Source organism: Anas platyrhynchos, chromosome 9, assembly GCF_047663525.1.
Source record: "Anas platyrhynchos isolate ZD024472 breed Pekin duck chromosome 9, IASCAAS_PekinDuck_T2T, whole genome shotgun sequence".
Lineage (NCBI taxonomy): Eukaryota > Metazoa > Chordata > Aves > Anseriformes > Anatidae > Anas > Anas platyrhynchos.
This window is the reverse complement of record NC_092595.1, coordinates 3,116,171-3,140,563: the sequence shown is the minus strand read 5'-3', so window position 1 is coordinate 3,140,563 and position 24,393 is coordinate 3,116,171. Positions and strand designations below refer to the sequence as shown.

Here is a 24,393-nt window from a genome sequence, read left to right as displayed (position 1 = left end):
TCTGACCTACTCCTGTCAGTTAATTCCTAGTGATCCCATCAATTACTTTGAATCCTGAAAAAATTAGGATTTCTCTTATACATTCTGATTTTCTGTAATAAATCTTGATCTTCTCATTATCTACATGAGTATTATACAATCCTTTGTTGTTGTTGTTGTTTTTAATCTTTTAAACTTTTATTCTTAAAGTTATCTAGTGACAAAAAGCTCCAAAGTTTAATTGTGCGTTGTGTAACCATTTCCCTTTATTCATTTCAAGTGTTACTTTTGCGTTAAGCTACATGTTCCCATTTGAAAGCATAAGTGGAAGCATCTGATAAACCCTCCTTACACTGTTAGTTACACTGTCTTAGGACTCTGCCACTTTTTTTTTTCTTTTTTTTTTTTTTTTTTGAATCCAAACCATGCTCATCTCCATCTTTCTTCACATACAATATTCTTTAAGTGCCAGTTTTCATTTTTGCTATAAGGTCTTCCTGAAATGCCAAGAACTAAGTAAATTAAACTTACTAAATACTGTACATGAATAATATTGAGTAAATTACTGTATGTTATAATAAGCATCATGCTCATCAACCCACCCAGATCAAGACCTTCCTCCCCAACCCAGAGTGACTACCCTTTCTTCTTCTGTACATTGAAAAGAGCCTTGTACCTGTTCAGATCACCAAACCTGGGGTGCCTGGGCAGAGTTTACATCTGTGTTTCAGTTTAAACTGAAAAAAATGACAGTGCTTAAAATGATCAGCCCTCAAACAGCATAGCACAGCTGAACTGCAGAAGAGGAAAGCGCTACATCAGTTTATCACAGGGGAAGAAAAGCTTGATAATTCAAGCAATTGTATTATTGCATATAATTAAAATGCAAAGTGATTGACTTACAAATAATATATGCATTAAATTTATAGCACAGGAAAAAATGTTTAATAAAATACATTACCTCCATGTTTGCCCTTTAGTAATAGAACAGTCGAGGTGATTTTACCATCTTAAGTTATGATGTTAAAGAAAATTATTTCATATTATTATTCATAAATGGGCTGAATGCCTTGATCCTTCCGTTCTGAATTTGCTTCATGGCAATAGCATTCCTGTGGTGATAGATCACTTGCCATTGCTGTTCTAATAATGTACTACTGGAAAAAGAAATAGGCTGAAAATGATGTGTCCAAGGGTGCACTGCAAAACAGATCCAGGTGCACGCTACAGCAGGATGAGCACACTGACACATTGAGGGGACTGTTGACCACTACAACCTCCTATTTTCTAGGCTTCGTGGTTTTGCTATTTTAAAGAAAAAGTCAATCCAGACAGAGAGGAAACCTACAATACTTCAGCAAAAGAACAATGTATGTGGTAAGACCTAACATCCAATATCAGTTTCCTCCTGAGTAATGGTAACACGACAAAGGTAAAGATCAAACAAAAATTGTTTTACAGAAGTTCATTCCACTGCTTTTACAGCCTGCCCTAGCATAGATCCTTCTATTGCTGTTCTTTCTCAGAAAACTTTTACCTTTTAATGGGAAGCAGTCTTTCTTCTTACTAATGGGGAAGTAACTCATTAAGTCTGGAAACCAGATGAACTCAGGTGTTTCAGCAGATGCATACACTGCACTTTTCAAGCCCTGTGCTCATTTCACTGCAATTGTCCCTGGTGATGGAGCACACCCAAGGTGTGCATCATCTGTTCTGTCCACCAAGGTGTTTCCATGGAATAATAAAAACAAAGATTTTATAGCTTGGGTTGTCAGAGTACAAAATGCAGAATTTTGTAGAAATTGAGAGCATCTCCTTGTCAGATTCACCTTGGGTAAGCAGCTGTAACTAAAGCATAAAGATACCCAAGACCCACCCACACCAACTTGTCTTCTTAGGCCTGAGATCCGTTCTGAATATAACAATTTGCTTTAATTGGCTTGTTAAAGTCATACTGTGCATCGGTACCTGGAGGGTATAAACCCAAAGGGACAAACAGTTACACAAGGGGTTTTGTACAGCCCGAGAGATTATTTAAGCATTAGTAATTGATGGCCTGAAAGAAGAGAGACTGCACCTCCCGATTTCACACAGCAGTGTTTTCTTTCTGAGACAGAAGAGTCAGAAATTACATTTGGAGCCCCCAGGGAAGGTGGTATGTTTTTCCCCTGATTCTTTCACTCCAGCTACTCGCTCTGTGTATCATTTCAGCTCCACTGACCCCAAGTCCTACAGCACATATTACTCCTTATGAAAGAGTTTTAAAATATGAAATAAGTGAGTTATATGCCAAGAACATCCTCGGCTTCTGAATTTGCAGCAAGTAGCATCATGCAGTTTCATGTCAGATGCCCTCAGTGGAGATCTTGGATTCACTGGTGCAGAACCTTTCACTAAATATGAGGTTAAAATTAATGTATTGATTCAATTCTTTTGTAGGCTTTTAAAAGTTCAGACTTTCCATACTCATTCCTTCTCTGTAGTGTAGAGATTCATTCGCTTCATACCCAGTTTTGATGCTTTTTGACTAGCTCATGCTTTAAGAACTGTGTGGTCAATATCAAATTAAGTGAAATGTTGCCATACACTTCTAATGCTCAAGAAATTGATATAGTCGATAAATCAACACATTTGATATTTCAGCTAATGTATGAACTGATATCCTCACGTTTTCTAGAGCAAAACTTCTCTGAATATTTGAAGAATAATATTCTCAGATGACCTAGAAAAATGTGCTCATCTCTGGCCATTTAGCTGTTCAGTGTAAACGACATGTATGCTGTTGCCTTGCTAAAGCAAACAGGAAGCATGTGAAAATTATCTAAACATGGCTAACAGACCACAAGGACTATCTAGTAGTACTGTAAACAGTAAACGTACTTCTAAAATATTATAAAACGGGTTTTAAAAATGGAAAATAAAGGATATTAGTTTAACATTTTTACCTGGTCACCTTTACTCAGTCATTCATTCTAATTTCTTCAAAACATCTCAACCATTTTACAGGTCCTGAAGGGAGTCACATGGAACAACAGTAACTTGTATTTCAAATATTTAGTTCACCCATTCAATTTTATTGGATGATATATTTGAAAAGAAAGAAGAGGCCCAAATTAAGTCTTTCCTTTTCCAGAGTTTGAAAGAAAAAGAATAGCAATTTAGATCATTAGAAATTGAGAACCTGGGTAGATTACTACAGCATAAGTACAGATATATCTCAGATATATATTTTAGATTAAATAGTGGTTGCTGCAGAAATTAACTGGTAGGACAAAAAGCAGAAAAGTCCTTTACAGACTTGCTTGTGATTTAACATGTAAGTCATGGAGCCCAAAGGCCACATCACTGAACAACAGTTCATCCCCGAACTTGATCAAATCACACGTTCTTTTTAAAACCCAGTTAATATTTTGTGAATGGGTGGGGGAAAGAAGAAAAAAAAAAGAGTATTTAAAGAGTTAAAATTTCAACCATTTTAGTTTAGAGGAAAACAGCTTTTAAAGAAACCAACTCTAGCCACTTGAAAGTTAAGAATAGCACTGTCTTGGAAAAGGTAGTGCCTAACAAATGCTGAAATAAGCAGCACTGTATTTCTACTTCTTGTTAAGATTATAGCTCAGGCAGTTTTCATTGCTCCTTCACAGTGCTCACAGTAAATCTTGGCAAATAGCCCGTATATTGCACAGCATAGACTGTACCAGAGCTGGTAATTACCCCTTCACATACCGCAGCCTAAAGTTTTGAGAAGTATTAATTTAACATAACAGTGTTCTACTGAAGGCCGTATATTCCTAGGAAATAGCGTGATAAAAGAGACAGAATTTTGTTTAGCCAATATTTTCTTTTAACAAATCAAAACAGAAAGCACACGTTGTTGATTAGTTGGTGAGATTGGTTTGTTAAATCCTCTTTCACTGACTACAGAAATACAGACAGCTACATTAATTTCTCCTGAAGCAAAAATAAATAAGGTAAAGCTTTTGTCTGGCTTAACCGTTATTACAAAGCAAAGTCTATTCCTTATATGCATTTTCTTGGTGACCCTGTCATAGGCAGCACACTAGGTCCTCAGCCAAATCAAGCAGGTCTGGCACCCACCACTGCAAGTGAACACTTATGTGCCAATAATGCAGAATAGGCACACAAAAAAATCTTCCTAATCTTCCCACTAAGTATCACCTGGGATAAACACGACCTCCCCAAGCTTGTTTCAATATCTCACTTGCAGTGAGGGCAGGATAAACCCCATTGCCAACACGGCATTTTGATCAGCCCTGGCTGATACACAGAGCCCGCAAGCTTTCTGCTCTAAGGGGGTCTTGTCCTGCCCAGTTCCCGTTCTCCTTGTGGCAGACTGGGCACACAAGAAGCAGCCCCACACCCAGCATATTTATCTGTGCCTCTTTCCTTTGTCCTGTTCTAAGGAGGCGTGCTTTGGGTGAGATAATTGGGACATCTTTATGCTGCTCCTACAGCATGAGTCAGAAAAAAGAAAAGGATGAACACATTTCCTTTCTAGCTATGCAATCTCAAAGCAGCAGAGTTTCAGGGCCTTATGCCTTGGCAAGGAAGAAATACACATTTTATTGCTGAAGAAAATTCCTCAGGAATCAAACATGGCATCTGACTTGTCAGATAATTACTTGCTGTCTGCACCAGCCCCATATTCAGCACTGTTGTTATGCTCTTGCTTACTTAGATGCAAAAGTTTCACTGTGAAGTTGCTTAAACTTTGCTATAGGAATTAAACATCAGTGGGTCTGAAAAGGGAAGAGAACAAATTAAATGCCTTAGAAAGGGGAAGGATTAGACTTTCCAAAGTCTATTTGGAGACAACTTGGAAGGCAATTTATGTATTAAAACAGATTTCTAACATCAGGGCTCTAATGCATGTACATTATAAAGACAAATCTTTTTCAACTAAAATGAAAGCCATCTTTTGTCTTTAAAACAGCTGTATTTATGAGTTATTTACACTTGCTTTAGCAGAATTTGAAAAGCATAAGTTGTAGATTCTACCTTTTCTTTCCACTCCCCACAAGCTGTACTGAGCCAAGTATTGTCCTGGCACAAAACTTACCTCTTACAAGGGGCAGGCAGAAGTAAGATTTCCTCTCTAGGTTCCCACAGTTGGATGTGTTGAAGAAGGAGGAAAAACAGACCTGACCCACAAATATTTTGTTTCATCATTCATAACACAGTGAATTTTTAGGGTAGATGTAAGAAAAGGACCAAAGCTACAGCACTACCAGGAAAGGAAAAACCAAAACTCCTTCCCTTGCTGCTGTTATAAAGCTCAACAGCTACAGCCCTTGGGTGTTTTCCCTCCCCTAACCCTTTCCAGCTGCCCAGGGGTGGAGCTCATTTGCTCTCTTAAGACATTAACTAAAACCCCTTGAGATGATGGGGACAGGAGGAGCAACTTAAAACTGTGAGGATAGAGTCTGACCATCCAGCTTTTACATTTCCAAAGCATCAAAACATAACCGTCTTGGAGCCTTACATTCTTGGCAAAGTGCTGCTTTCACCAGCGCCAGTAACCCCAGGTTTCCATCCGTTATGTTGAGAACCCAGGGTATGAAAAGCAACGACCTGCAGACAGATTTGACTTTTGTGTAGGATTCGACATGACAAGCAACAAATGCCTAGCACTCGCAGCCCAAAAACTGTAAAAGCCAATTGTTTTCTTTGCCACAGCCGGCACAACACATTTCCCCCTTAATTAAGTTCCTAGACCTAGCCTGGTTTCACATCAGAAAAGTGATGTTTGCAAACGGAGCAAATGGATCAGCTGGCATCGCACGGTGCGGCACACCGTGGGCTGAGCTCCAGCTTGGCAACGGGCCCCAGGATTCCCACGTCCCTCGGTCGCACATTCAGCTGCAGAAGTGCTGATTTAAGCAAGGGGAAAAATAAAGGGTGTCACTTCCTTCCCAAATGGATTATTTCAGCAAGTTCAGTGAAGGTTTGTTGAAGTTGGGGATGGCAGGAGAATGCATGTCAAGAGAGCATATGCAGAGTCCCATCTGCTCCTTCCAAGAAAAATGACAATAAAGAGAGTATGAACTTCAGTTTTGTTTTATTTGTTCCCTTTTATTCAAAGTCTGCGGTTTTCAAAGTTTTCTGAGCTGCAAGCTCCTCACATAGCTCACAAAAGCTTCAGTTGCTAGGCCTTGGTGATATCAGTTATGTATATACTAAATCTCATTAAAACCAAATGGATTAGCACCACCTAATTTATGGTGCTTCCATTTGCAGCACCTCACAAAGCCTTTCAGCCAGCCTTGATTTTCAGAAATACCAAGCGCACATTTTTTTAAAACCAGCTTAGCATTAAGGTGCTTCAGCTTGGACATGTAAAAGAAAAAAGATACTGAAAGTCACAAGGTGCTTCAGAAAATAGGGGGGGGGAGGAGTTTATGATAGAGATTTTGCATTTGTAATTTCTTTTATTATTATTATTAATTCTCAGCCTTTAAGGGTTTTGAGCAGAGTCAAAGGAAATAAACTAAATAACAAAACGCGTTACACAGACACATGGCTTTGTACTAGGTGTCATTTGTATTTACTACAGGATCTTTGCTTAGGAATGTAGACATATTTTAGGGGCAGTGACCAGTTTCTGAAGAAGTTTAAATTAAGACACTGTATTACTGAGTTTTGTGACATTGTGTAATTAATTACCACTGAAGTGGGAGATCATCTTTCTTCTACTGGAAACACTGCTTTTAATTTCCTAAATCATGTACATTAAATACTGCATTATATTTTTTAAACACAGTAAATATTATAAATATAAAAGCAGCCACAGTCACCAACAGTCTTGCTTTGAAAAGCTTTTTTTTTTTTAAAGAGAGAAACATACAATTCCATAAAAAATAACACAATCTCCCTGTACAAACGTCACTGAAGAATAGAAAATAATGGATATGATTTTTTTTTTTTTTTTAAAAAAAAAGAACAAAATAGAAAGATTTCTTTCAACAATATTCAGACACCCCCTTGGAGAAACCACAATGTGGCCTCTGTTCTTTCAATTTTGTTGCCGGTTGCGTTGACGCTAATACAGTGGTGGATACAGAAGTGTGCAGGTGCATGTGTGCATACAGTAGACAGTGCAGTCATGCTTTTAAAGAGTTGTTCCTGTGCAGAAGCATTCATTTAACCCCAAAGTTTAACAGGTTCCATAAGGGCTGCAAAGCACTGAAGCGACCAAACAACTTTCTATGTGAAACAATAGCTTCTTGCACATTAATTTCATTTTATGAGTAAAAACAATAATATATCTAAAGTATAGCATGGAAGTTTGAAACAGGTAATTTTCCATGCAGAGAGCATTGGTTTGCTCTTCAACAATTTGCTGGATTAATCTACCGGAGACTGTTTTGTTGTAGCACATAAAACCTGATGGAATATTTTATTTGCAGTCCAGGTGGAGAGGTTGTGGGTTGCAGGGGGTGTTGGGGCTCCAGCAGCAGCCTGAGATGGGCGGGTGGGTCCTGGGGTCCCAGGGCTGCTCCAGGGGAAGATGGGGTTGGTGCACTCCAGCAAGGCAAGAAGCTGGAGGCTTTTTTAAACCGGGCAAATTAGATGAACAACATCTTGACATCTTCAGACATCAGGTACATACCACATTCAACATCTTGACATCTTCAGCGGTCAAGTACACGGCCTGTTCTGCTGTATTTTCCCAGGAACTGATCACAGCAACGGTATTTACAGCTTTACAAACTAAGGATGCTTTTTGGTGTTTTGCTGGTAACTACTTGCATTCCCTATTACATTTCACATCTTATCGTATCACTTTTACCTTCCTTACAGCATCACTTCTTATCCCTGTCCACTTAAGAGAGCAGGTGGTACTTTCTGAACTTCACAATCCTCTTGATGCGATGAGTGCAAAGTCATTTCTCTACTGATATTAAAAAGCAGCAACAGTGGTTGACCCTGATTCTGCACTGTGTTGCACCACTTTTTGAAAGCCAAGGCTCTAAGCGTGTGGCAAATGGTTTCTGTCCTGTTTGGGAAGCAAAACAAGTAACAGAAATAGCTCTCTACAAACCTAAGTAATACATATATTACCAAGCTATGTACAAAGCCATATATATTTTATGTGCTGCTGATCTACATTTAGTAATTAACATTCATTCACTTATTGCATTTCTCTTTTTCTACTGTATTCTCATTTACCTGTATTGTGCCGTCTACATCCTTTCTAAAATATCACTTCTGTTTACCTAAAACTTAAAATCTATTGAACTAATACACTCATCTCTATGTTATAGCTCTCTTATCAGTTCTTAATTGCTGCCTTTTTATCATTCTATTTTTCCTGTACTACTATTTTCCATGTAATTACCTCCACATTTGTACTTAATTCTTCCACTTGCTATGAGCATCAGAGCAGCAGGGCTGGTCTGCTCCCACAGGCAGAGCAGGGGGCCTCAGCTCTCAGCTGCAGTACTCCAGCACCTTTTGGGAACTTTGGACCCATATGGAAAGGAAGACCTCAAGTTTTAAAAAAGCACGTGTTTTACTTGATTGCCAAAATCAAACAGCAATTTTTGGAAAATATTATTTCAGAGTGTAGTACAAATTGCTCTCTTTTTGTGAATACAGGCAAACTTTGGGTTTAGCTTTCACTTGAAGTTTGTGTGGCTGCAGCACCAGCCTGATGCAACACAACCGGAGGTGATGGGCAAGAACCGGGGGACACAGCCCACAGTTTTGGGTAATTTTGAGTATCATTCCATAAAAAAAAGCTCCCTGCGTCTCCATTTGCTGATATACTTCTGCACAGCCAAAAACCAAAATAGAGATGAGATTGCCACCATACTTCACCCTTCCAAGCAGCACGGGTCACCTGTGGTCTGTTACACCCACCTCCTGCTGGAGGCAGGGACAGTCACTGCACCCATCAGACAGCTCAGGTCTTTAACCAGTTCTGAACTGGTGACCTCCCAGGATGCAGATGGCACACTTAGATTTATTGTACTGACTCACCAATACAGTTATCAACGTTTAACCTTCACTGCTCTCACTATCATCATTCTCCAGGCAGGACACTTCTAACAGGAGCTTCATTGTCATTCTCCATCAGTATTACAATAAACAGCCCTCCCTAATCAGCATTCCCTCGGTGCCAAGCCCAAAGGCAATCTGCTGGAAAAGATGTGATGAAACCAGAAGGGATCAATACCAAAAAGTTTTCACAAACTCAATCTGGCAAGGTTAGCGTGGATAATATTGATAGATAAAGATCTAACTCTATCACACATGACAACAGGATGAAAATAAGAGTGCGCAGTGATGTGCTACTTAAAGTTGTACCACTGTGGACTTGGAAAAATGTATGGGAAACTGTTGTATTTTCCCTAATAACAATAATATCAATAAAGATTAAAATGTACTATGGGTAGTACTGATTTTAAGGATAAACTATAAAATTATGAAATAGCTACTGTACTTTTAAATGCATTTAAATAACTCCAAAAATTAATTCAATTTGCTTTATGAGCTGTGAATTGAATAGCAAAGATAGATGAATTACATAAACACACGGATTTTTTGTTGGTATAATGGAAATCAAACTTCTCAGATATCCTTTGAAGTCTTTGGAATTCCTATTAAATCTGTACTTCTTCCCTTAATTGTGGGATTTCTATACAATAATTAGTTTTTAATACAGAGAGACTGAGGGCTTTATTGTGCTAGTCACTATAATAATGTTGCCCTGCCATGTTCACATCAGGGATATAAAAATCAAATCATCGTGAACAAGAAAGGGTGAGGAGAAACAGCCCTGAGGATGCAGTTTCCTTAATCTCTCTTCCTCTTTTTACAAGTCTATGTAAGATAGTATTTCTGATTGATTTCCACCAATATTAGCGAGTTATGGTTTTATTTGTTTTTAATGTCATATTTCAATGATATAGGAGAGCAAGAAGGAAATTAGAGAAAGCTAATGATCACCACTACCTTTTCTTGATAGCACTGAGAAATTGCTCATCTGGCACAAACCTGTGCCTGCAGTCATCTGCACCTCCAAGGAGACCCTGTTAAGTCTCTGAAACCTAGCCACAGTTTGCAGAAATAGGATATATATATTTATTGAAGGCAGATGAATGGTCCATAGTGCTTCCATTTGTTTATTTACCATTTCTTTGATAATGTCATAGATTTAAGTTCCTTATACTCAGTGAAGAAAGAAATCCCTATGATAATATTCTGGCAGGAACATCACAGCAACTTGAAGAACACAGCACAAAAGCCATGTGCCACACAATCTGTAGGTACTAGTACAATACATCCAGGCAGCAGAGCTGGCAAAGGTATGACTGCTGAAACATCTTGCACCAGCAGGTGGGCTGTGCAAACCCTTGCAGTGCATTGCTGTGATGCCAGACAACACACGCGACCACATGGGTGTCTGTCTCGGGGGTCTGACAGCTTTCAGAAATGAAGCAGCTTTCCCCAGGGCTGGTTAAGGTTACTCTACAAGTTTTGCAAAAATGAAATAGGAGAGGGTAAGGCTGTCTTTTTCAAAGCCCTTGGAGACTGAGGATGAAAAGTTAAGGGGTGGTTGCTGGAGAGAATTAAGGACACTCTGTGTGTGTGCAAGTACAAAGTACTCAGCCAGCAGATCACCTGCCTTCCATCCCTTGCAATAACGCTGTGGGACACCGTGATTTGCCAGCACTCAGATTGTGTGAAAGGGAGAAGCTGGCCTCCCAGATCAAGGGTAACTTCAGGCTATGCACATATATTCATACAGGCAAGTCCTGGTTTCTCATATCAGAAAGTTCAGGAAAATACTAGCAAAGGTTGTGCATCAACTTAGAATTTATTTACTTATTTATTTTCGTGACTGTGATCAAATCTTAACTTTAAAATGTTGTAATCTCTTTTAAAACACACATAGGGAAAGCATTTCATGGGTAACTGTAATGTAGTGTACCCACAGCTGCCAAGCTGAAGCAGGACAAAACAGTTATGAAAATAGTGTTCTCAGATTTTAAGAGGATATTAAAAAACAGAATGAAGGAAAGCAGATTAACCTCTGTAGGGAGAACTTGACAGTGTCCATCCTGCCTGATTTTGGTATTTGTCTGAACATTTTACAGACTTTCTCACATTTTGCGTGGACATGTGCTTAAACAGATTCAGCAAATGTTCACCAATAAGAAGATGCATTTCCACTCCATAAGCTTCAGAAGATGAAAAATTTTCAAGAAACCTTAATGTCATCACCCTTTCTGATAAGCCACAAAGACAGACGTGTTTTCAGATGCCTTGGATTCATACTGTATAAATCAGCACCCGAGAGAGGAACGGCGACAGCGCCTGAGGAAGCTCTGCCTGCCTGCTCCCAGAAACCAGGCTGAGCGAGGACGCCTTGCTCTGAGCACCTGAACAGCAGCAGCAGCAACCTGGGGCTCAGATTATGTATTTGTTGGTGTGTATCTGACCGGTGTAAGAATGTGATTTCATGCAAATATTTTGGTGGAGATTAGTTGATAGCAAAACAGAACTGGAATGCTAATGACTTTTGGCAGCACATACAGAGGATGAAAACTCATTCAATCCAAGGCAAAGTGTCAGCTTTAATAAAGTAATGTCATGCTATGCCTCCCCCATAGCTGGCCTATACTGACATGAAAAATTGTAATGGTGGAAATGCAGAACTTTGGAGATATAAATAACTTGAGACTATGTTATAAAATTTCCAACTGGGGCGGAGGAAAACTGTAAACATACATTAAGTGACTGCAGTGAAGGATATTATTGCCACCTATTGACAGCAGAACCTTCTGAAATAATACAGCCTCTTTGCTGCTATTGAATTGAAATTCCTCCCTGGTAGAGCTTTACAACAGGCGGTTCCTGCTGCATTTGTATGGTGGGGGATACAGGCATTTTGAATACCATAAAGATCTGGATTTAATGAGCACAATACTATCTGAGGAAGTTACAAACAAACAAAAACACCCAATCCACAAACAAAAACAAGCCCTTAGGGGGGTAGCCTAGCAGCAATTCCACACCCTGTGAAACAGGGACTGGCACTCATGGGGCACTGTGGGTGGTGCCATCAGTGCTGGGAGGGATGGAAGAGGCACAGAGGAAGGGGACTGTCACACATCCACATGGCCACAGAGTACACGTTGTCATTTGCTTGCAGGAGTAAGTGTATTTCTCCCCTGAGGCTTATCTGCAATGTCTCAGAGCCCCCCGCTGCCCTCAGCTGCACACTTCCCCTTCCTCTAAGGCTCCTCAGCTGGAGACACCTCAATAGCTTCCTAAAGCTTCCTTGCAGCATTTATTAGAAAACAAACGTAAATTCGAACTGCATCAAAAGTAAGCAGTGTTCAGCCATACAAAACTTAAAAGCTGGACAATTGCTTAGCCAGAATTGCCAGGTCTGTAATTAGCCTAATTTCAGCAAGTACCTTCCACCATCTTGCCCTCTTTTTTGGTGTCCTATTAGCATTTGAAATATGAACCCCCTCCCACCTCTCTTGTCAGGCACTCAGTTATATTATTAGGTACTTCAGTGTGACTCATTCTTGACAGCCCACTGATTTCTGATCTAATTTGGGTCAGACAGTGCAGATGGAGACCAGCATCCTATTGAGTCCTCTGATTCAGTCACTGCTCAGTGGAAATCCAAGCCCAGAAACATCCATCTTTCACTGGCCCTCAACAATACACACTCTGAACCACATGCACCTAAAAGGTCCTCAATATCATTTCACAGCTCGGTAGAAAAATAAAAACTCTATAGGTCAGAACAGTTTTATGCTGCAGGACAATTTTTGGAATACCTTTGTTTAGGTATTAAAAATATTATTCATGTATGGTTTATGTATTCAATTTCTAGAGCAGGGTGAAATGATTTTTGTTTTTGTAATCTGTACTATGGGAGTGAATTTGTGTTTGAGTCATGTTCTGTTTCCTTGGAAAAGGGCGGATTCATTATACAGTGTCTTTTGAAGTCTCATCACTTTAAGAAAAAACTGAATATAAACAAAAAAGATTAGTTACAGTATCCAATAGAAAGAATAACCAGGTTTGAATACTTAATAGTTGATATTTCCTTTTGGGAGTTCACAATGAATTTAGTTTATAGAAATTTTACTTAGACAATGATAAAGTCTCAGCTAAATTTAGGAAAATTTAAAAAAACTGTTCAGAAATGTTTTTCTTCAAAATCAACATTAAAGCAATAATCAACTTTAACATAACAGAAAATACAGGACCTAACCCTTGTTGGAGACTTTTTTTCTAATAAAAAAATTATCTTGTACAAAGCCTCTGTAGGGAGAAGAACTTTTCAGAAATCATTTTGAGTTTATGCTCCTGGTTAATGGTCCCTGTTGCTAAAGAATTGCATCTGCAGAGTATGACTGTCTGCATCGATTGCTGACTGAGCAGTCATCCTTTTTTTCCTCTAGGAAAATTCTGTACTGTCCAGTACATCCATCACCAAATCACTCCCAAGCCCTTAGATCAGGAAGTGGAGTTTCTCTGAAACCCAAGTTGCTTCTCATTTCCTTTCATTGTTTCAAGTCCTGTAACCATTCTGTCTTTCTTTATACACTTCAGTTATTGAAAGCCTTCCCTGAAGCCCTGGTGCCAAGCACTCACCTGCAGGAGAAGCAGCACATACACCACTCTCAGAATTCCCCTGTTCTTCCTCTTCCATCACAAGATGCTGATGGTCTCATTGGCCTTCATGATGGCATTTCTACATGGGCTCACGTTTACCTCTCCCTGTGGGCCATTTCAGTTTCTTATTCCCAGGACAAACTTCCCAGCCCACGGGAAGGCCACCTTCCTTTCCACAGGCATAGGACTGCATTCAGCAGTACTGCAACATGTGGTGTTTGAGCCCAGCTTACTAACCCACCCCACAATGTCCTCTTCCTTATACGTGACCCCAAAGAACATTCCTGCCTTCCTCAGTATAAATTCTTTATTACCTTGGTTTTGGTCCACATATTGTTGCAGCTCTGATGTTTTTAAAGTATCAAGCTCCTGGACTTCATTCTGGTTTTACATAATAAATATTATCAGCTCAAGAGGACCTGGAGAACAAAGAAATAACTTTTCATTTCCTTAGCATACTCAGCATTATATGTCAATAAGCACTCTATAACTGAGTCTGAAGATGCAGCATATTTCAAATTAGGACTCTCCATCAGTCCTCTGAATTCAGTGGTACATCAGTAGAGTGATATTTCCACCCCATACCATGTACCCCAAGGCCTCACATGGTGGCAGAAGTTGCATAAGCTTTTATTTTTTCCCCCCCCCATCTTTCCCAACACAATTGTCCAAGGTGTACAGAGATTGTTCCGGCCATTTGGGTGTGGGATCCTGCTGTTCACAGCAATTCTGACTCTTTTAGGCCACTGAGCACTGAAGATAATCTACCCCCAAGATAGGAAAGAATTAATGTCACTTTTATTATAAAATACTACTCTTCTTACTTTTCTCCCCTAATTGATTCATCTTAAATAGGTTCTCACTATTGATTTTATCATTCCAGCCATGCCATCCCTCCTGCTAGGTCTCAGTAACATGAAGTGGGTCTAATTTATACTTATAAATGAGTCACTCCAATTACCCTTCCTCATTATTCTCTCAACATAAGCTATTTGATTTCTCTCCCCCCCCCCCCCCTTCTCTGTTCCTTTGTTTGTTCATTTTACTTTCCACTAGCTTGATTTTATGCTAGAAATGAATGCTTATTTATTCCTTGTTTCTTTTATTCCCTTCTCCTCCGTGACTGTAATGGCCTCTGTAGGAGTCCTTCAGCTCCTGTCTCAGCGCAGGCAGAGGTCACCTCACCTGCCTGTTCCCCAGAGGGCTGCAATGTGCAGCTTTCTGACCCCCTTCCCAGTGCTGAACCATGATGCTGAGGTGTCAGCTTAAATGGAGGGGTGGCAAGAAATCCTGCCAGGAAAATTGGAGTTCCACTGTTCTGGAACATGTGGGAAACCAATGGGGAAGACATCCCACTGTCAGGGGGCGAGCTGTTGGGGCTTTTCCAGCCAACCTGCACAGGCAGGGATGTTATTATTTCATCTTGCAATGAACATAAATTAGCTCGAATTTTCTATTATGCACCCACTTTCCACACTGTTTTGATTGTTCATAGTTGAACATTTTAAAGCATGTGCAACTTCATTGCTCATTTCCAGTGTATAACTATACTATCTGCACAAAAAAAAATAACTCCACTACCACTCAGTCTTCAAGGCTATGAAATAAAATGACAACATTGATTTCAGCCAGCTATAAGATTTCTGAACAGGAAAAAAAACAACACAAAACAAATCTACACAATGAAGACATATTTAAATGCACAGTACCCATCCCAAGAACATCAGCACTAACCACCACTAACACTCACCGAGCCTCCCACCTGCCTGTAGCTCGATGCCTCAATTACACAATGCAGAGGAACAAAGCTTTGCGCATCCTTGGGTGTCTGTATCATGTTCAAAGTTGCCATTATTGTTAGCTTGTGCAGAGAGAGGAGTAATCACAGAAACAAATGAGCATCCTGACAACCCACCGGATGCATTGCAACACCGTAACTGCTGCTGCAGTCTTGCAATAAGGAGGAATTATCTCATTTAAGTTTCACACTTTTCCTGACCTGGGTTCACACTAAGAGGAGAGAACTACTGTAGTAGTACCTGCTTTTGTATGATCTTCACACACTTGGTGACAGGCTTTCAGTCCACGGAGGGAATCATTTCCCTTCCAGAAACGCCATGTGAAGTGCTCATCTTATTATTTTTATGTTTTTAAGGGTGGCACACTACCACACTATCAGCATCAGCAAACAAGCTTTTGTAGGCACTTTCAGGAAGGGGTCCTTAGACAAAAGCTTGTGCGCTCCACATCGGATCACAAAGCAAACAGGGCATTTGCCAGAACATCTTAGCACAGGAGATCATTTCAATGTACGCTTAAGTGCTTGCTAGTTGTCAGCTTAGTTATTTCAAGTGATGTATCTACAAGTGGACAGCCATAACCAGGAGAGATGAGAAACTCTGGGACTGCATTACGGACAAAGTGACCTGAGCTAAAGCTTGCTGATTGTTGCAGGAGTGCATTCGCTTATGAAGAACAAACAGGTCACTTCTGGAGTGATGGGCCACTTCAGGATGCAAACATTGTTGACAGGATAGGATCTGCACAGTCCAAATCTAATCTTGTTCCAGAAGACAGGCAAAGGAATTCAGTATACCTGAAGATTACCAGTTCAGAGGCACACCACTTTTTGCTGATTTAAGAGAAGTTAAGGCCTTGATTTGAAAATCAATTTAAAAGCACAGTTGCCTTTTTTTTTTTTTTAACCTCTCCCCATGCAGCTCTCACACAATGGAATATTTCTTCCTATCAATACACAAAACTGCCAGTTGTTCTGGATATCAACACATAGTTTCTTCCTGGTATTAAAATAGCTTCTAATATTTTTATGTTCCCAATATATTGATTTATATTTAATAGAAGCACATTTGTGCCTATAGTAGTAACGGACCCTTAAGAGTACCTATATTATTTTAATACTTGATTCAACACACCAGTGGGTACCGAAAAGCTCAGTTGTCATTTAAGATAGAAAAAGTATTCCAATATATAGCTCCTTACCTTCCCTACAGCAGCTTCCCACAGATGTAGAAAATCTGCTAACATCTCAAATCTACAATAACCAAGAAACACAGACAAAGAACTGTAGGAAGGAATCAGGTGGGTATATATATACAAAATCTGTTATGAAGTTGTTTGATTTTCACAGAAAACACTTGCTGTTAAAAAGCCTACAAAAGTACTCAAAGATATGTTATTTCCTAGCCAATATTTCTTCTTATGACAAAAAGAAAACAGAGAAGCAGTAATCTCCTAAGCAAGGAGCTCAGCTCCTGACATAAGCACTAGCTTGTTGCACTCTCAGTGCTGTTGAATTCTTTGGGGAGGGAGCACATGCTGGAGCACCTTCCTGATTTGACACCCATGGTTCTAAACAGAAGTAGGGCTCTGCAAAAGCACTGAGCACAAAGTTGTGTTTAACTGGAAAAATATTTATATGCTATTACTTCATAAAAAAAATCAGCCTACTTATTTAGAAACCCAGAAATCAGTATTTACCAACAGAATGGTACTTTTTAAAAAAATGCTACCTTCTCACTTCTGATAGCATTTCTCTATAGACCTTTGTGATTTCCTGTTTCAATTTTATTAGCTATTTTATATATATATATATTTTTTTTTTTTTACAAAATTCTACAATACAGAATTGAGTTTTTGGTTATCCTTATTTTTGTAATTCAGTTTGCAAAATATATCAAGTGGGATTTTCTACTTGTATGATTTAAGCAATCCCCCATGTGCCCCAAGATACTAGTTTTCATCACATACACAGTGAACAAGTGTTTGAAAACAAGGAAGGCTAGTGTCTTAGTGAATTAATTTGCTTTACTGCAATATATCTTGCTTTCAGATTAACTCAAATATGCACAAATCCAGAAATAAGTAAAAACAAGGAGAAAAAATGAAAACAAGGGACAAAAAGAAGGGATGAGCAATCCAGGAAACTGAAACAAATGAAGCTGGATTAGATAGATGGAGTTACAAAAGTGTAGTAGGAAAACTTGCTAAAACTACAGTAAATAAGAACCATACTACTAAACTGACCAAAAGAGAAAAACACTGGAGAAGAGAAAAAAACTTCAGTGATCAAGCAAGTTTGAGAAAGCCATGACATGACACCCAATCGGTAACTGCTCTAGCTTTCTTCATTTATTACATATAAGTTTCATTGACAGGGTCTCCAACTAAATGCTAAGTGAAATTTGAGTTCAGTGTGAATCAGAACTACAGATATCTAATGAAGAGAAGTGTGTAAAATTTGTGTTCTTAGGTTAGTTAGGAGATATAGTTTTTAATAATTTTGAAATAAGAACTCTGCAAGACTAGACTCTGGATCCATCTACTTTCCCAATTTCTCTGTACGTTTCAAAACATATGCGTACCAGATCTGAAATGAAGAGCACCTAGAAGAAATTTTGTTAAAGAGCAGTGCAGATGGTAACACATGTGGACAAAATAAAGTAAACTGAAGTCACACACAGCAGATACCAAGCTTAAATCACACAGAAATGTGAGCTGCAGCTTCTGTGCAAGCCCACAACATATTAATTGGACTCTACGCATTTGCCTGAAAACTCTGCTGGTCAACAAAATCAAAGTGAATGGTGAAGTAATTGTACTGTTCGTGTAGCAGTGGAGACTAATTAACTGACTTCACTAATGGCTATAGTGTGCCACAGAACTTTTACAAATAGAATTGTACAGCTGATAACTACTAATAGCAGGTACTGAAGGTGAAATTGACAGTCATCTATCTGCAATTGGGAAAGAAATATTGCCACATATACTGACATCATTTGATATTAGAAGTTCTGGCTTCTAAATGTCATATTTTAAATGTCATTATATTTGTAGAATGTAAATAAAATTTTAATGCTATTTTAGTCATATACCTCACACTGAACCTTAAAATAATGCCATGTTTTTATGAACACTTAATAGTATGAAAAAGTAATTATCTCTAGCCTTTCGGGCTCGGTATCCTTTAATAATGAAAGGAGTCATTCTAGAAGTACCATATCCCAATTTTATAATGACTGTTTGCAGACTAGAGGAGAACATACAGATTAGACATAGAAATACTCAACTACTCCAATATTCTGTGACAAGTAGGAGATTCAAACTAACTTTATCTATGAATTGCTTGGGTTGTATTTACTGTTCATAGAACTTAATTTGACTAAAACATCCCCTTTGGAGTCCAGAATGCAGAGTAATGATTAGTTTTTTTTTTTTGTTTTTTTTTTTTTTTTTAATGGGGGAGAGGGAAGAGGAACCACAACACACACTCAGATTACTCAATAATAAAGGTGTAAGCAACCATGTAACCTTGATTTCACACCCAACTTTAATTTCATGGTGTCAACACTTGTTAGGCTAAGTTATTAGTGATGGCTTAGCCTCCACTTAGTTTAATCCAACTCTGCAGTCAGAGACATGTTACCCAGTGGGTGATTCAAACCATCCTGAATGTGCTGTCAGGAAGCCATTTTAATCATTTTATATATACACTAATTTTAACCAGCATCCAGACAATTATTTTGCACTAAATATCTAATCTTACTAAACTAGGAAAAAATAAAGTCAAATCTCAGATCATAGAAGCTGTAGGAATTCATACTTGATCTTCAAAAGAAGAGTGGTCTAGACAAAACCCCATCATAGCACACTTTACTCTTTTTATTAGTTAAGAGGCACAATCTGCTGCTCCATATGGCCATTCCCCTCCCATTGTCTGTGCTCTACACACTTTACCAGGAGTATGCCATAACACCATTGTGACAAATTCAGCTTCCAACACATTCTTTGTGTGCGCTTCACTTTCAAATCTTTTGAACTTCATAGCTAAACTCTCCCTCAATTTTATCTACTTCTGGTGATTACTTTCCCTAGGAGCCATACTCCAAGCAGTCTTGTTTCAATGCTCAGTGAGACAGTGAAAAGCTAACCACACAAAAAGACCAAGTTTTCCAAGACTGCATTCATGAGATGCACTAAAGAGAGCAAGAGTGTTTTAGCATCATCTTTTAGCAATGATGAGAGGAAACAGGAGAATCTTCCATCAAGATAGCCCATTCATTGCTCCACATACTGTGCACCATGATGCTTTTTAGATCATTAGCTTACATTTTTCCTATTTTGTAATTTCCTGCAGGTGTGCTTGTTAGCAAGCCACTGCTCACAAAACCATCATCCTGATGTTTTGTTGTTACATGGATAGTGTACTGTCATGCTCACATTCACAGGTCCTACAGGATGATGTTCAAAACAGTATTTAAAACAGATAGCAACACAGACTTCAGATATGCAGCCTAAACAAGGTAACCTGTAAACGAAAAGCTATCTGGGGTAGCAATTAGAGAAAAAGAATGAATGGATGTGGCTTTTAGAAAAAGACAAAGAGCCAATTGGTATTATCTTGCTCTGTTAGTACAGAGCCAGGATTCCGGTTGTTTGGCAATGAGCCATAATGGATGGTTTTAGTTCCTTTCTCTCTTTGATTGCCTTTAGACTTAAGACCCAATATAGCAGCCTGAAGTATGCTACTAGTGTCAGCAAAACAAATGTTTGCTCCAGCAGACTTGCACTCTGAATATCCTTAGCTGCTCTGTAAAGCAGAGACCCCACAACATGTGCTTTTGACATTAATTCCTACTCCTCTAGGAAACTCACTTATCACACTGAGCCTACCTACTCCTATATGACAGCCTGCTCCCACTAACCCTGGAGTTCACCTGTGAATGCTCTTTTGTAATGCCATAAGCATCAGCCAGTATCTAAAAAGTATTCTTGTGTCAAGGTAAATATCTCATGCTGAAGTTATGTATAATGCTAACAATAGCCTTTAGTGTAAAGGGAAATAACATCTTAGTGTTTAAGATATTAAATGCATGTCATGTCAACTGAGCGTGTTTCATACGATAGTAATTCTAAGCAAGAGTTTAACTTGGCTCAATTAAATGATAATACACAACTTAAAGAAAAGGAACCAGTCTTTTGTCTCTTGCTTCCCTTGGTCTGCAAAACAGCTTCTGCCACAGAAATCAATTCCAGTCTTCCAAGACTATATAATGGGCTTCAAAAAACAAGACTGTGCCAATTATTTATTCATCATAATTGAAGGCCCTAGAACCAAAGAAAACATTTTGCAGTTTCTTCCTATAGAATAGGAAATTACTTTCCTGAAGCTGCTACAAAGACCTGAATTAATTACCACTGAGATGCACATTACTGGATTAGTATTAACTTCCATTCTGCTCCCTGAGTTAATTGACTTTCTAACTAAGACTATGACCTTATTTCAGTTTGCATCTTAGAAAAAAATGCATTGTTAAAATGCAAACCAGTACTAGTCAGCCTTCTACTTCTGTGCTATATTCAACTCAATGATATCAAACCAAAAAAAAAATAAAAAATAAATAAATGCAGTGGGATGCTTGTATTTATTTTTTTTTTAAATATATTTTTATGTTTTAAATATTAATATAAGCTTTAGATAAAATAAAGACTTTTTAAAATAGTGTAACTAGTGATACACACCCTGATTTCCTTTAAGGTACCACATGTATATCACAGTACATAGTATAAGTGATTATATGATGAACTACAGTGAAGAAAGATGGATTATCATCAATAACCCCACAAAAGCACTGCACAGGTACAGAAAGTCACCAGCTTGCTTGATCAAGTGTACTTTACAAACTGTTTTGAGTTGCTGGATGCAAAGAGAAACAAAGGGAATGCCACACTGCAGTAAGTCTTTTTGCCTACCTACCCCAGGACAGACAGTGAAGCTTTTGGCACATTGTCCCAGACGTGACGTGAACATGCACACCAGCACCGTACACACAAATAACAGTCAACCAGCTGGACTCCGTCTGATTTGACAGCTGACAGTGAGGTACAACAGGCAACCCCCCTCCCAAAGCTGTTCAGTCTATGGGAGGTAAATGAGAGCACCACAGATGAAGGGATGAAGCTCTGCCACTGTTGCATTAAACATCATCATGCACTAGTTCTCCAGTGCACCACAAGAAGGGGAAAGCTCTGGAAGCCCTCATTTATGAAGTTCATACCTTTTCCCCATAGTAGCTTCAGGACCACCCCCTGAAAAATATACATCAGCCACACAACCCTACTCTGCATTTTACCAATATTTTACTCTATAGTTTTTAGCTTCTCAAACCAGAAGGTTGCTACAGCTTCCTTCAGAGAACTGTTCCACAACCCAGTAAGTTTCACTGCCAGGGACTTTCTTCATGCTATAAAACTTACATTCTTCTTCCTTTTTTTTTTTTTTTTTCAGCCTATTACCTCTCATAATACCTCAAGTGAGACAGTAAATAATCCTGTGTTCTCCTTGACACTCTACATTTAGCTATTTATTGGAAGACTACTATCTTGTCCTAGCCTCTATGGTCACCAACTAAGCACCTCTGGCTTACAGTCCATTTTTACCATCCAGCTTCCTAATGCTGTTTGGAAATTTCAAGCTTAAAAGTATAAAACAACAGCAGCTTTTAAAACACAGTTTGGTTTTGCCATGGGAGGGCTTTTAGCTGGTTCCTCCCTGTTAATATATTGGTTTATTCTAACAGAGCAGAGCATAATTATAAAATAATGAGCACTGACAATTACTGGCTTTAAAGATCGGACTTGTCAAAATAGAAGCAGGAATAATCATGTGCTCTTTGGCAGATACATACCTGCTCAGAAGCATCCAGAGCTCTCCGCTATAATTCATTACAACCTGCCTTTTTCCTGAGGCCACAGCTCAGCAGGCCTTGAGACCTAATTTTCCCCAACACCCACCTGGAGTTGTCAGCCTGCTTCCTGTGGCACTGGCCTCTCCCCCCCCTTGACACACCTTGGGTAGAAGATTTTGAAGGATCTCAGTGCTTCTGAACACCATCATCCTCCCCCACCCAGAGCCTGCCACCCTCAACAGGAGGCATTAGCAGGAGTTCCAGGCATCTACTTAAAGTAAAAGAACAAAAACCATTCATTTGAGATATACCCATGTAGGTGGCCTTGGGGTTTTACTGTGCTCAGCTTGATTGTCATTTTGTGTGATTAAATTAGTTGATGTTACCCATACAGTATTACAAGAGCTTCTACATTTTAAATGGACTAGGACTTAACAGATGTGCTCATTCTGCTTCCTTCCAGGCTCTGCAGCCCTACCCTGCACTTCTTCTACCAATCATACACTCCTTAATTCCTCTCTTTAAGGGACCTTCTCAGCAGGAACCCAAGCAAACACAAGTTGATTTAAGCATCTACACCTTACCTGGGGCTTGAACATCTTCTCTTCCTTCTTGCACAATGTTTTTCAGCTACTCCACCCAGACAACAACAGCAGCAGCAGCTAGTACCACCACCCCGTCTTACTCCTTCAGCTTCATAGCCTCTCATGCTGGGTTTTGCAGCTCCTTTTCAGGGCCAGCCTGCAAGTGTGGCCAGCCCTCCCCTTCCTCCCCCCATCCTCTGCAGCTGGGCTGATGTCCCACCTGAGCCCTGCTCCCCCAAGGAGCTCCTGCCACCAACACACCCGTTCCTTCTTAAGTAAGGATGATATGAGTATGCTGCCCCCACTATTAGAAAATAGTGCTAGGCTGAAAATTAAGTGAGTTGCTCTTCAGCCTTAAATATTTAACTGAATTGTTTTTAATATTACATTAGGTTATTATTTTTATGATGAGTGAAAGGGATTTTTTCCTTAGCTGAGTGTCTCACAAAACTCTTATTGGAATATCCCAGCTGTGGAAATTATTCCAACAACTTTATACTCCGCAAAAGCGTGGGTTTTGTATTGCTCTTTTAAATCTCTTCCAAAAGCATACCCAGGAAAGGCCCCAGGCTGCCACAACCCCTCCAAGTCCAGACTCAGTCCTAAGCAGAACTCTTGTCATCAAGGACTTAGTACTCAAGACAGGAAGCAAGCATTCAGATGTTATAAACTACCTGTCCCTGAAAATTACAGTGAGTTTAAGAATTTTAACACTAATGTCAATGATATATCTTGCTGCATAATCCTAGTTGCAGGCACAGCATCTTCTTAAATTGCAAATGGGGTTTGCAAACATAAAGGTTTTTCATTCCCTCCTCTTAAAAAAACTGTCATGTCATTTGTAGCTAAAATCATTCTTCATTTTTTTCCTCTCCCAGTCTCCAGTAGCTTTTATCCAATCCTCTTTCCAGCATCCATCTTGCACTTTTAGTGAGAAATCTTCTGAGAAATATGTGTGGTTCTGTTGTGGGACAGGAACAGGGGGATGGGCCATACAACCTTTTAAGCCTTTCTAGTTGTGTTACTCTGACAGTAAAGTCTTCAGTCTGGTTCCTGACCCAAAGAAAAAAGTAATTTTGTCCCTGTCAAAATGTCAGGTGTGCCATGAAGGACAGGCAGTGAACTGTGGCCCCTGTCTTGCATATTTGAGGTCTCTTTCCAGGCTTTTTCTCCATGGCTTACAGGCTGGATCGCCTAACTCCACAGTTTAATTCTGCATAGCAATGCTGCGTATCAGTGTAAGAAGCAATGTCGCACCTCTTCTGCCTCCCCCCTTTCTTTCAAGCATGCACAAAACAGCTGTCTTTAAAATTCCTTGAAGTATTGTGTAATCTTAGCAATAGCAGAGAGCACTTGGGAGCTCAGTGCATTACAAAGTCTAATAACAGTCACAATAACAACAATAATAACAGTAAGGCAGTGAAAGCTCAAGGATGCTGTGACTTTCAGCAAGCTGT

The 24,393-nt window shown here is 39.3% G+C and overlaps 2 long non-coding RNA genes across 4 annotated transcripts in view; both read right to left on the bottom strand.

The window, feature by feature from the left end:
• LOC110354567 (uncharacterized) overlaps positions 1–5,271 on the bottom strand; it is a 171,252-nt gene extending 165,981 nt beyond the window's left edge. For all 3 annotated transcript variants that reach the window (XR_011811455.1, XR_003499231.3, XR_005268063.2), the window contains exon 1: positions 5,060–5,271. This is a non-coding gene — a long non-coding RNA (uncharacterized lncRNA). The remainder of the gene's footprint in view (positions 1–5,059) is intronic.
• Positions 5,272–6,499: 1,228 nt separating this feature from the next.
• On the bottom strand, positions 6,500–23,171 carry LOC106019784 (uncharacterized). The gene is made up of 2 exons (XR_002406020.4): positions 22,937–23,171; positions 6,500–7,996 (listed from the first exon to the last, which is right to left on the bottom strand). It is a non-coding gene; the product is annotated as an uncharacterized lncRNA (long non-coding RNA).
• Positions 23,172–24,393: the final 1,222 nt, after the last annotated feature.